At 49.3% G+C, this 11,352-nt stretch overlaps 1 non-coding gene across 1 annotated transcript; it reads left to right on the top strand.

The window, feature by feature from the left end:
* Positions 1–315: 315 nt before the first annotated feature.
* LOC144219923 (small nucleolar RNA SNORD35) lies at positions 316–402 on the top strand. Its single transcript, XR_013331540.1, has one exon. It is a non-coding gene; the product is annotated as a small nucleolar RNA SNORD35 (small nucleolar RNA).
* The last annotated feature ends 10,950 nt before the right edge of the window (positions 403–11,352 follow it).

Raw genomic sequence — 11,352 nt, 5'->3', positions numbered from 1 at the left:
ATAAAATAAGTAGGTGCTGGGAATGTAAGGTAGAGCATAGCGACTATAGTTAACAATATGTATTATATGTTTGAAAGTTGCTAAGAGAGTCGATCTTAGGGGCGCCTGGTGGCTCAGTCGGTAAACTGCCCGGCTTCAGCTCAGGTCGGGATCTCACTGTTGGTTGGTTCAAGCCCTGAGTCAGGCTCTGTGCTGACAGCTCAGAGGCCCCTCCTCTGCTACTCTCTCTCTCTGTCAAAATGAATAAATATACTTAAAAAAAAGAGAGAGAGAGAGGGTAGATCTTAAAAGTTCTCACCACAAGGAAAAGAATTGTGCAGATGATGTCTCTTTCTCCGGATGGTCTGCGGATGCCACTGTGGGCAGGGCCGATGAGGCCAGTGTCTCAGCTGATGCCAGGAGGGGGGAGCCCTTAGGGGGCGGGTGTATCTTTTTAGCTTATGTTGGCTGAGCAAAGTGGGGTCTGCTGTGACAGCCCGTCAGCTCTGTGCCTTAGCCACCCGGGCTCCACTCGGCTATAACTTCACTTCTCCCCCTGCCCCTACAGGAAGAAAAAAAAGAAAGAAAGAAAGAAAATCGTGACCACGTGTGGGGATGGATGTTAATGGTGGTAATCATTTCTCAATATCTACACAGATACACTGTACCCCTTGACTAATACAATGTAGTATGTCAGTTATCCCAATTGTAAACATAAGCAAATAAGTAAATGAAGCTTAAAAGCCTTTGTACATCTTAGTACTTAATGAGGCATCCGAGGAGGGGTTAGAAATCTTGAGAGGGGGCCTCAGGCCTTGCTGTTACAAGGCAACAGATGAGGCACCTGGGTGACTTGGTGGGTTGAGTATTCAACTCCCGATATCGGCTCAGGTCATGATCTCATGGTTCGTGAGATTGAGCCTGAGTCAGACTCTGCACTGAAAATGCGGAGCCTGCTTGGGATTCTCTCTCTCTCTCTCTGCCCTTCCCCGCCTCACTCTATCAAAATAAATATTAAAAAACAATTTTTTTAACAGGTAGTAGAACTGCCCCTGAGACTTCATTTCACCCAGCAGCTGAGGCCCCACGAAGGAACTACAGACACATAATCTCCTGTGTCATTTTGCTGTTTCGAGATGAACTTTCGGTTACGGCTGGGGTTGCTTTGCCGGGAGGGCAGAGGGGCCATTCACGACTGCTTCCCCCTCTGGCTGTGGGCACCCCCCTTGCAGACGGCAGAATTGGGGCAATGGGCAACGGCCGCCCCATGGAAGGGCAAGGGACACCCCGGACTCCGGACCTCTTCTGTTTCCTCTCCAGGAGCTTTCGTGAAATAAGAAACCTTTTCAACAGGCAGCAAATGAAATCATATGTGGGATTTCACGGCCACTTCTTAAATGCTCCTGAAATAACAAACGAGCTGAAACAAGGGCCAGAACCAGACCTGAGCTCTGATCTTGGGGGGCCTGTGTTTGCAGCCCTTGCCTCGACTTCCCGCTCACCCAGAACTGTCTGTGGGGCTGTGCCCTCAAGGGGTTCTGGGCCTAAGAAGGGAGGCGGATGCTGAGAACCCCTTGGCCTCCCCTTGCAGCTCTCTAAGGCTCGTCTGCAGATCCAAAGAATCTTCCAGAACAAGGCTTCCCAGGAACCCCCAGTCAGCCCTCCTTCCAGAGCTCCAGCCACCAACCGCTGGTATTTCAGCAGCTGCCCCGGAGGGAGTTTTCGGATGCCAGGAAAGCCTTCCCGCCAGCAGCCTTTAATTAAGAGCATCATGATTACCGTCACTAGGAGTCAAGATGGTGCTCCACTTCCCTTAACCTTTGCCAATTTCAGCACAATGGCCTTTTCATTGGTAACAAGAGACCGTTCTGTACGTGCTGACATGTCCAGAAGGTGGCTCAGGAGAGAGCCGTGGTCTGCAGAGGAAGATCTAGAACTCCAGAGCTCTTGTTGCACTTCTTTCTGTTTGCTGGAAGACCACTGATTCCTTGCGTCTGTTAACAGTCTGGCAAGTGGCAGGGAGGTGGCCAGATCCCCTGATGATTTAGCGACAGCTGCAGGATCAACATTCTAGCACAGCAGGCAACATGGAGCCTGCCTGAGCCAACATTTGGGGGCTCCACATGGTGTTTATCATAAATAAAAGGTGTGAGGCTACTTCAGACAACGAGCCCTCTCTGACAGTTCTCATGGGCCCCTCTCTCTCCCGAAACCCACACCTGGTGACACTGATGTGCCTGGAAAGAAAGAGAAACTTGAGCACATACGCCAACCCCTCTCTCTTCTTCTCTTGCTTTATCCCTAGCTCAGACTTGCACGAGGCACCTGGTATGTGCTGAACCCTGTGCAGAGAGTTGAAAAGCCCCAGGTCAGCAGAACAGTCGGGAAGCAAGCACGTGCTGAGCGTGTACTGAGTGGTGGGCATTGCAGCCCAACAGGCACAGATTCACAGGCGCAGACACTTCTCTGTTTTACTCACGGCTGGAAAGAGTTGTGAACTGTTCACAGCAAGAAAGCCAGTCTCTTGCTAGGAGTGTGACCAGCTGCAGAAAGCTGATGAGAAATGGGGTGGGCGATTAGGAGTAGGGGTGTGTGTGTGTGTGTGTGTGTGTGTGTGTGCGCGCGCGCCCGCGTGTACGTGCATGCGTAGGGACCTGGGACTTCTTGATGCTACACTCATTTCTTCCTTATTTTCCTTTGTAAACTCTTGGGGACTCTGATGACACCATCCAGTTGCATAGCGTTGGTATAAGTTGTCTCTTAGATTCTTATTTTAAAAAAAGGAAATGGAGATAGACATCCTTATTTTCATTTTGATAAATAAGAGAATCGAGGCCCCAAAAGGTTGTATTCCTTACCTAAAGACCTTCAGAAAGATGATGAGAAAATCCAGGAATACTTCCACAAGCAGTTACTAAGAACCTACCATATGGAAGACACATGGGTTCAAGCCCAGGAATTCATGTTACTCTCGCTCTACAAATCTGTCTCTCCGATTCTATTTAGGAAGCTAATTGTGACTTAAATCGTATTGTGTATTAAGAGAGAGAGAGCCCTGACACGTATTCATTTATGCACTCATTTATTTATAAAGGCATTTATTCATTTATTCACTTATTCATTCAATAATTATTTGTTGAGTGTTTGCTATGCATCAGGCATGGTGCCCATTACTAGGAATTCACTGGTGACCGGAAAGGGACACTGTCCTGGCTCTTATGAAGCTGACCTTCTAGAGGAGCGACAGACATCTATCTATTAACCACAATCAGGAGGGTCAGTCGCGAACTGAGGGCCAAGGCCAGAAGACAGGGAGCTGGTTTCGTAGAGTCTGATACCAGTCAACCTGACTGACCAACCTGAGCCCAGGAAAGGCTTCCCTGAGAAAGTGAGGTAGTCCTGGGGTTCAAGGTAAAGAAGAGTTCACTGGATGAAGGGAAGGAAGAGGGAAGGACCTGAGGGGAAAGGCAGCTGCTCAGAGGGTCTCCTCTAAGACATCGCCATCCGCATGTCCACAGGCATCTCAACCCCAATGTCGTCTGCCCCAAACCTGCCCCCATCTGACTCAGTGAGAGCCATCCGGTCCCCAGTCCTCAGGCCAGAAGACTGGAGGCGTCTCAGACTCCTTTCTGCCCTCATACCCCGATTCTATCAATTACCAAGGTCTCTCCACTTGTATCCCTTATTTCTCAAATCATTCCCCTTCTTTCACGTCTCTCGACCAAGGCTCTGCTTGAAATTTAACCTTTCCTTTGGGGGGTGGGGAAATACTGAAATGATATCATTCGCCCCCTGAGCTGGTATTTACTGTGGACCTACTAGGTGGCAGATACCATCCTGCACCCTACAGATACTGGGATGAACAAGTAGGCATCATCCCTGCCCTTTTAGGACTTTTGAGCAGAAAGTCAAACATTTCTCCATTGGCTCTTTGACGACTTCCCTGCCTCCACCCTCATGCTCTTCTCTGCAGACTCCACACTTAGCAAGAATGGCCAGTGTACAGTGTGAACCTGGCACAGCCCATCCCCCCATTCTCCACAGAATTCAGTCCAGTGATCGTGACAGCGTCCCTGGGGCCCCTCCTCTTTCAAGGCCATCACCTGCCAGGGCCCAGACTGCATAAAGACCCACAAAATGTGTCTCAAAGAGCTCTGTTAATGAAGGGAATAGATTAAGGACTCTAAACCCTTGGGCCCTATTTAGTACCTTTCTCATTGTGACTTTCTTTTCATTTCACCAGGTGACATGCCACACATTAGACATTGGGAAGGAAGAAAAGTAATAAGTCACATGCAATGTCAAAATGGACCAGTGGAGAGACACCTGGGTGGCTCAGTCGGCTGAGTGCCTGACCTCGGTGCAGGTCATGATCTCTTGGTTTGTGGGTTCGAGCCCACATCAGACTCGCTGCTGTCAGCACAAAGCTCGCTTCAGATCCTCTGTCCCCCCCACCCCCCAATCTCTCTCAAATGAATAAGCACTGGAAAAAAATAGATGGCTGAAAGATGAGCTTTTCGCTAAATCCACTGTAGGGTTTTTCTTTGTAGTTAGAGACAAATTTAACCCTTCTTCTGCCTCAAGGCACTGGGACTGTCAAAAGCCTAGAGGCTTACAGCTTAAGTGGCCCAGGGGCGGTGTCCCTTACCAGCTCTAATAGCCTTAATGAAAACACTTTCCCCCTATCTATTTGGCACTAATCTCAGGAAAGGCCTGAGGTCACCTTCTCAAGCCTCTTGAGGAGCTCTCCCGAGCTGTTCCCTTTCAACTTCAGGAACAAATATTGAAAGGCCTTGTGAGTGTTCCTGTGACTGTATTTACGATTTTAATTTTCAAAATCAGGAGGGTTCTCCTTAGCTGGGAAACTTTTTTAAAAATAGCTTTGAATTAATTTTATTTACTGATTTTTGTGTTCAAGAAATACGTATATTTCTCAACTCAGCATCTGCCAGAGAAGAACACCAAGGGCCGAGTGCTCTGATGCATGGAAAGAACACAAACTGGAATTGGACAGATTGGATTTGAGTGCTGGGTACATCAAGCCCCAGCTGTGTGACCTTGGGCAAGTTACCCAACCTCTTTGAGCATTGGTTTATTCATCTAGAAAGGACTCCTTCTATTTTTCTATCCATGAAGTATGGTTTGCAGAGGAAAGGGCACCTAGAGTTCACACATGGAGGAACTGATTCAGGGCTAACGGGAATCCAAATCACTCTGTTCTCCAGAACTGATGGGCTCATTCCACCACTAGCTACAACAGGCTGCCACGAGGTAGGTGTGCTACAGCCTCCAAATCCGGCACCCACAAAACTTTTCACCCTGGGCCGAAGGGTAGCCTCACAATTCTTTCAACATACACTCAATGCAACGCTACCCCACCAGTTTGAGGTCCCATGAGACGAAACGTATCACAAGTTGACCACTGGCCCTTATCAGCCCGGAAACTGGGCATGACTGGGGTGGTGGAATGGGGGAAACAGGAAGTGTCCTTTCTACGGGTTTTCTCTGCCTTCCGTTTCTAAGACTGTAGACTCTCAGGCGGTCAGGGCTGAACCAGACTGTCCGACCTCCTCATGTTACAGGGAAGGACACGAAGGAAAGAAGGAGAAGCAAGGCATTGTAGCGAGCCTTCTTTTGGGCTCTGCTGTCTCAGACCAGCCGGCCGGCTGGTGACAGCAACCAGGAGACTTCGTGCTGTTGTTCAGGGCTCTCTCTCTGACAACACAGGAGGCTCAGGTCCTCAAGAGGAAACCAGCCCAGACCGGCCCAAGGCTCGTTCTGGGGGACCCAGCCTAGCAGGGCATTGCCCAGGTTCCCGGAGGATCCCGCCAAGGCCATGGATGAGAACGGCTGCATGGCCTCCCATCCCAGTGGGGGCGCCAGCGTTAAGCTGTCAGGATGTTTGCTCTGCCACTAAGACCCAGAGGGACCCTGGGGATTTTACCCAGTCTTGGGATTCTCTCTCTCTCTTCCTCTCCCCTGCTGGTGCTCTCTCTCTCTCTCTCTCTCTCTCTAAATAAACAAATAAACAAACTTTAAAAATAATAAAATAAATTGCAATCATTTTATTTTAATAAAACCATTGCAATCAGACTGAACCCACATCTCTGTCTTCAAAGCCACTTTGCCTGGCGCATTCCACTCCGATCAGTGTAGGGAGGAATTTCCTTGGGGACCCGTCCCGGACCGTGTTCAGGCAGAGACTACATCATCCACCGGTCTGTTCTGCTGCTTCCCGGATTTCTGTACTCTGTTGAGGAGCTTCTAAAACCCTTTGAGAGCCAGAATTTCTGCAAATTTTTGGCCTGTCCATCTGGGTTGCTGCCCAAGGAGGGCCAGGAGATGAACTGTGGAGAAAGTTAATTGAATCTGGTGGAGAGCCAAGAGACAGAGCAGGGCTATTGTCAGAAGACCTACGGCAGTCAGAACACAAGACCATTTCATTCAAAATCGCCCACGGCAACTCCATCCTTATTAAAGTAGAACGTAAAAGCGTAATGTGGACATTGTTTCTATTCGTAAAGGATCTTATAAAAATGATTGCAGGGCAAGTTCACGGTCCCTCTTTAACACAGGGACCATTACACTGCCTCGTAGTACTGGGGATAGTAAGAGAGACTTACTGAGGCTAACAGAGCTGAGGATGTCTGAAGACACAGGCATGATGCATGGGTTGACTCCTTTCTTATTACCTAACCCCAGTCATTGAACCCTAAAGCCTAGAACTTTGGGAAATGGGAAAATGTTTATGTGAAAAAAAATAAATTGACCCCTAACTGCCCTCGGTTTTCTTCGCAGTGCACCCAGAGGCTCTTCCCAAGAAGGGTCAGCCATGCCTTGTGACCCAACTAGTCCTGAGCAAGGGCAGGCAGGATGTGACATCTCCGTGCCCTCAGCAACAGAAGTGAGTCTATGGCCCCAGCCCAGGCTGAGCTTTCCCATCTGACATGACCAGGGTTCTAAGTAAAATCCTAGGGGCGCCTGGGTGGCTTAGTCAGTTAAGCGTCCGACTTTCGCTTAGGTCATGATCTCGCGGTTCGTGGGTTCGGGCCCCACGTCGGGCTCTGTGCTGACTGCCAGCTCGGAGCCTGGAGCCTGTTTCAGTCTGTGACTCCCTCTCTCTCTGACCCTCCCCTGCTCGAGCTGTCTCTCTCTCTCTCTCTCTCCTAGAAATAAATAAAACATTAAAAAAAAATTTAAAATCCTAATTGGGATTTAAATCAGCTAGTGGGACAGGTGCTCCGGCCAGACCTCAAGCCCCTTGCCGGGTGACTCATCTCCTATCATGGTTTCCACGTGGGCTGTCCACACACTATACCACACATGCTTATCCTGGTCTGGCCCTCTGGTCCCCCAGGAATAAGTCAGATTCATTCTCCCATCTGACAGGTCTTCAGAACTTGAACGAGGTTGGCTGGACATGTCGCTCGGTGGCCTCCAGGCCTGGAGGGTGGCCTCTTTGGGATGGGCTCCGGCTTTCAAGAAGCATAGCTCTGGGCACCACCCGGGTGCCCCAGCTGAGGTGAGAGCTGGACGCCACTCGTATTCCCACAAGGCTGCCACGGAGCATGAGGGTTTGGGCAGGTGCTTCGCCAGGAAGCGCCTCGCAGAACGGCCTACCATCTGCACCCCCAGACCCTTCGTCGTGGGGATGGAGCAGAGAGAGGCAGTGTGCCCTCCAGTCTGGGATGAGAATGAGGGTATTAAGCTTTTCAGTTCAGGTAGGTCAAGCACAAAAACAATGCAAAAGAAGTTCAGCTCTATAGTGGGGAAGGTCCCAAAGTCCTATAACCTGAGCAACTGAAAATCGCTGTTATTTTCAGAGGAAATGTGCTAACGACTTGGGAAGGAGGAGAAAGAGGTTGTTCTGGCCCATCCTTGCCTCTGAGATAGAAAAAACCACCAGCTACTTTCCCTGCCGTCGTCCCTGCTAACTTAGAGTCTCTGCAGATGGGCCACCTCAGCTCCTGGTACAGCAACCTATCTCCACCCTCCCCACATGGCCCCAGCTCCTAGCACACACACACACACGCACGCACACACACACACGTGTGCGCAGACTCACACACACACGCCCCCACATGCACACACATACACACACACGCACGTGCGCACACACACACATACGCACGCACTTAGTATATATTTGGCAGGTGCTCCCATCCAGGGTTCTGTAACTGTCAGTGACCCGGCTGAGCTTCAGGGATCCAACAATCCCTGAGGTTGTATCTGATCCCTGGGTGTGTGTGAGAGGCTTTTCCTGGAGCAAAAGGGCTAGGGCTGCCCCCAGATGCCCAAGGCGGGATCTGGGGGCCCATGACACAAAGAAAAGTGAGTTTCAAACAAATATTCTCAAAGCGCTCTGCAAATTGGAGAGCCTGGAGACGTAGTGTTCTCTCAGTTGACTTAGTCTCTGAATCCACACTTTTCTCTCACCTAGCTGACGGGTGGGTTTTACCTTTCCTCTGATCAGGAAATATTTGTGGAGCAAGGGCGTGGGAGCCTGAGAGCAGCGGCGGATCTAAGTGTTGGGGGGCTCCTTGCTGCTCGAGTCTGAATGAATGCGTCCCGGAAGCTCAGTGTGACACGTGCCCTGGGTCCCTGCAGGCCCCTCCTCTCGCTTTGCTGTGACTGCATCCTGACCCTCTGAGCCAGAGCGCGAGGACTCACCCAGCAGGCCATGGCTGCGGGAGGGAGGACTCGGCCCATCTGGCCGGGCGGAGGATTTCAAGCTACAGGGAGCAGACTCAGCACGTGTGTGTTTACGCATGAGGATCCGGATTGTTTCTGAGGACGGCTTAATCCCACTTAGAACCAGCATTTACACAAGGAAAAAGCCATGTCAGAAAAGATCATTAAAACCCTGATGTACATCAGGGCCTTTAAAAAAATGTTAAGAAGCATGTGGGTCACCTGGGTGGCTCAGTCGGTTAAGCCTCCAACTTCGGCTTAGGTCATGATCTCTCAGTTCGTGGGTTCAAGCCCCAGGACAGACTCTGTGCTGACAGCTCAGAGCCTGGAGCCTGCTTCGGATTCTGTCTCTCTGTCTCTCGGTCTCTGTCTCTCTCTCTCTCTCTCTCTTTCTCTCTCTCGGCCCCTCCCCTGCTCACACTCTGTCTCTGTCTCTCTGTCAAAAATAAATAAACATCAAAAAGATATTTTTTTAAAAAATGTTAAGAAACATAAGCCTGCTTTTCATGGATCTGGGGTAGGCTCTTCCCACACATATGATTATAACCGCAGTAATCCCAGGCCTGCAATAACAAAATACCACAGACTGGGTGGCTTAACTCATGGAGATTTCGTTTTCATAGCTCTGGGCGCTGGAAGTCCAAGATCAGTAGGCCGGCAACATCGGTTTCTTCTGAGGCCACTCTCCTTGGCTCATGGAGGGCCGTTTCTCTGTGCTCTCTGCACACACACTGTCTAGTGGCTGTTATGTCCTGTCTTCCTCTTTTTATAAGAACACCAGTCATATTAGATTAGGGCCCACCCTGAAGACCTTATTTAAGCTCGAGAAATCTCTTTAAAGACCCTCTTTCCAGAACAGCCCTATACTAAAGTACTGAGGGTTAGGGGCTTCAACGTATTCAATGTATGAATTTGAGGCATGGGTAGGCATAGGTCAGCGCATAAAACACGGACCCTCCCTAGTGCCAGGTGCCCTATGTGACACCTGCCCTGCATTACTCTTTTCCTGCAAGCTCAGGAACATCATAGGCAAATTTACAAATGTGGAAACTGAGTCACACGGTGACTCATTGAGTTAAAAGGCAAATATTTATTGAGAATCTCGTACCTGCTAGGTACTGGGAGCCTCAAGAGAAAAGACCTAGCTCTTACCTTCCAGCGACACACAGTCTGACAGTGGGGGAGCATTCTGTTTTTCTAGAGTTTCTACAGACTTTTTTGGGCAGGGGGAGTCCTTGGCTATGGCCAACATCTGAAACACATGATTTTACGTATCCATACTCATTTAAAAATCAGCCATCCCTCACCCACTGTAGTTCTCTGGAATGAGGTGAAAATCTACATACACATAATGTAAATGAGTCCCAACGTCAATGGCATGAAGTAGGGCATAAGGTTGGAAGATCAAATGATTTATGTAGCCTTGGCATTGCCACCAATTTTGAGACCCAGATATGTCTACCTTTCAAAACAAGTACGCCTTCTTTTGCATCGTGCTATGTTTGCCTTTTTAATACACATTTTTCACAGCAGTCTGTTGGCAAAGTATCTAAATTTGCAGGGAGGGCAAAAGCAAGGTGATAAATGTCAGTTGCTGGAAGAATATTGTGAAAGTTTAACGTGTAGTTAGAAACAACTGGAACACGGTGTGTGAGGCAATGAGCTAGGTATGCGGTCAGTCAGCCATTAATTAATTTACTTAGGAGCCTGTCCTATGCTCCCACTCTGTGCCGAGCCCTGGGCGAGGGGATACAACAGAGCAGAGAGGAAAGCTTGCATTCTGACTCCCCAGATCCCCCTTTCTTACTATTACAGCTTTTGATAATAAACCCACTTGTATATTTTCTTTACACATTAATCTGTTCTCCCCCCAAAAGCCATTTAATGGCACACTCTCATTTCTATTTTTAGTGGAGAACAACAGTACTCGTTTGTTAGTTGATTATTAACTNCCCCATCGATGGCCCTCCTCTTCTCCACCGTATTAGCCTGAAACCCACTGGGTTTGCCTTCTTCTCACCGTGGGATGTTCTGCTATGTGCCCACTGAGCAGGAAGGCAGCGCTGGCGTGCTGGGGGCTGCGAGAACCCGTGCTGGGAAACAGAGACAAAGAAAAGGGGATCCCTTCTTCATGCATCGCCTCTTCGTGTTTTATTAGCATCCAACACAATAGTACTCTCCACAGTTTTCAGTGGAGGGGCCCTGTGTCTCATCCGACTTGGCAAGGGAAAGCATCACCAAATGAAGAAGTGAAAGAGGAGGGGTCCCTGGGTGGCCCAGTCGGTTAAGCGTCAGACTTTGGCTCAGGTCATGATCTCACGGTTCGTGGGTTCGAGGCTCGCGTCAGGCTCTGTGCTGACAGCTCAGATTCTGTGTCTCCCTCCCCCTCTGCCCCTCTGCTGCTCACACACTGCCTCTATCTTTCTCAAAAATGAATGAAACCTTTTTTTTTAATTTTAAGGAAGTTAAAGAGGAAAGGTTGCCAATACAACCCACTCTGACCCAGAGCTTCCAGAAAGCCGTCTCTCCCTGTGTCGTGGCACCGAAGCCACTGGCTATCATTTTGGAAATACGGGACATAATACTGCTCATCGTGTTTGGACTCACACCAGGATCCATTGCACAAGGGAAAGACAGGGTTTATCAGTTTTATGGCCAACTCCAGTTCAGATAATGCCAGAA

This window comes from Crocuta crocuta, unplaced genomic scaffold (assembly GCF_008692635.1).
Source record: "Crocuta crocuta isolate KB4526 unplaced genomic scaffold, BGI_CrCroc_1.0 scaffold119, whole genome shotgun sequence".
In the NCBI taxonomy this organism is placed as follows: domain Eukaryota; kingdom Metazoa; phylum Chordata; class Mammalia; order Carnivora; family Hyaenidae; genus Crocuta; species Crocuta crocuta.
Note: the sequence above shows the minus strand (reverse complement) of the source record. Positions and strands in the feature narration are given on the sequence as shown.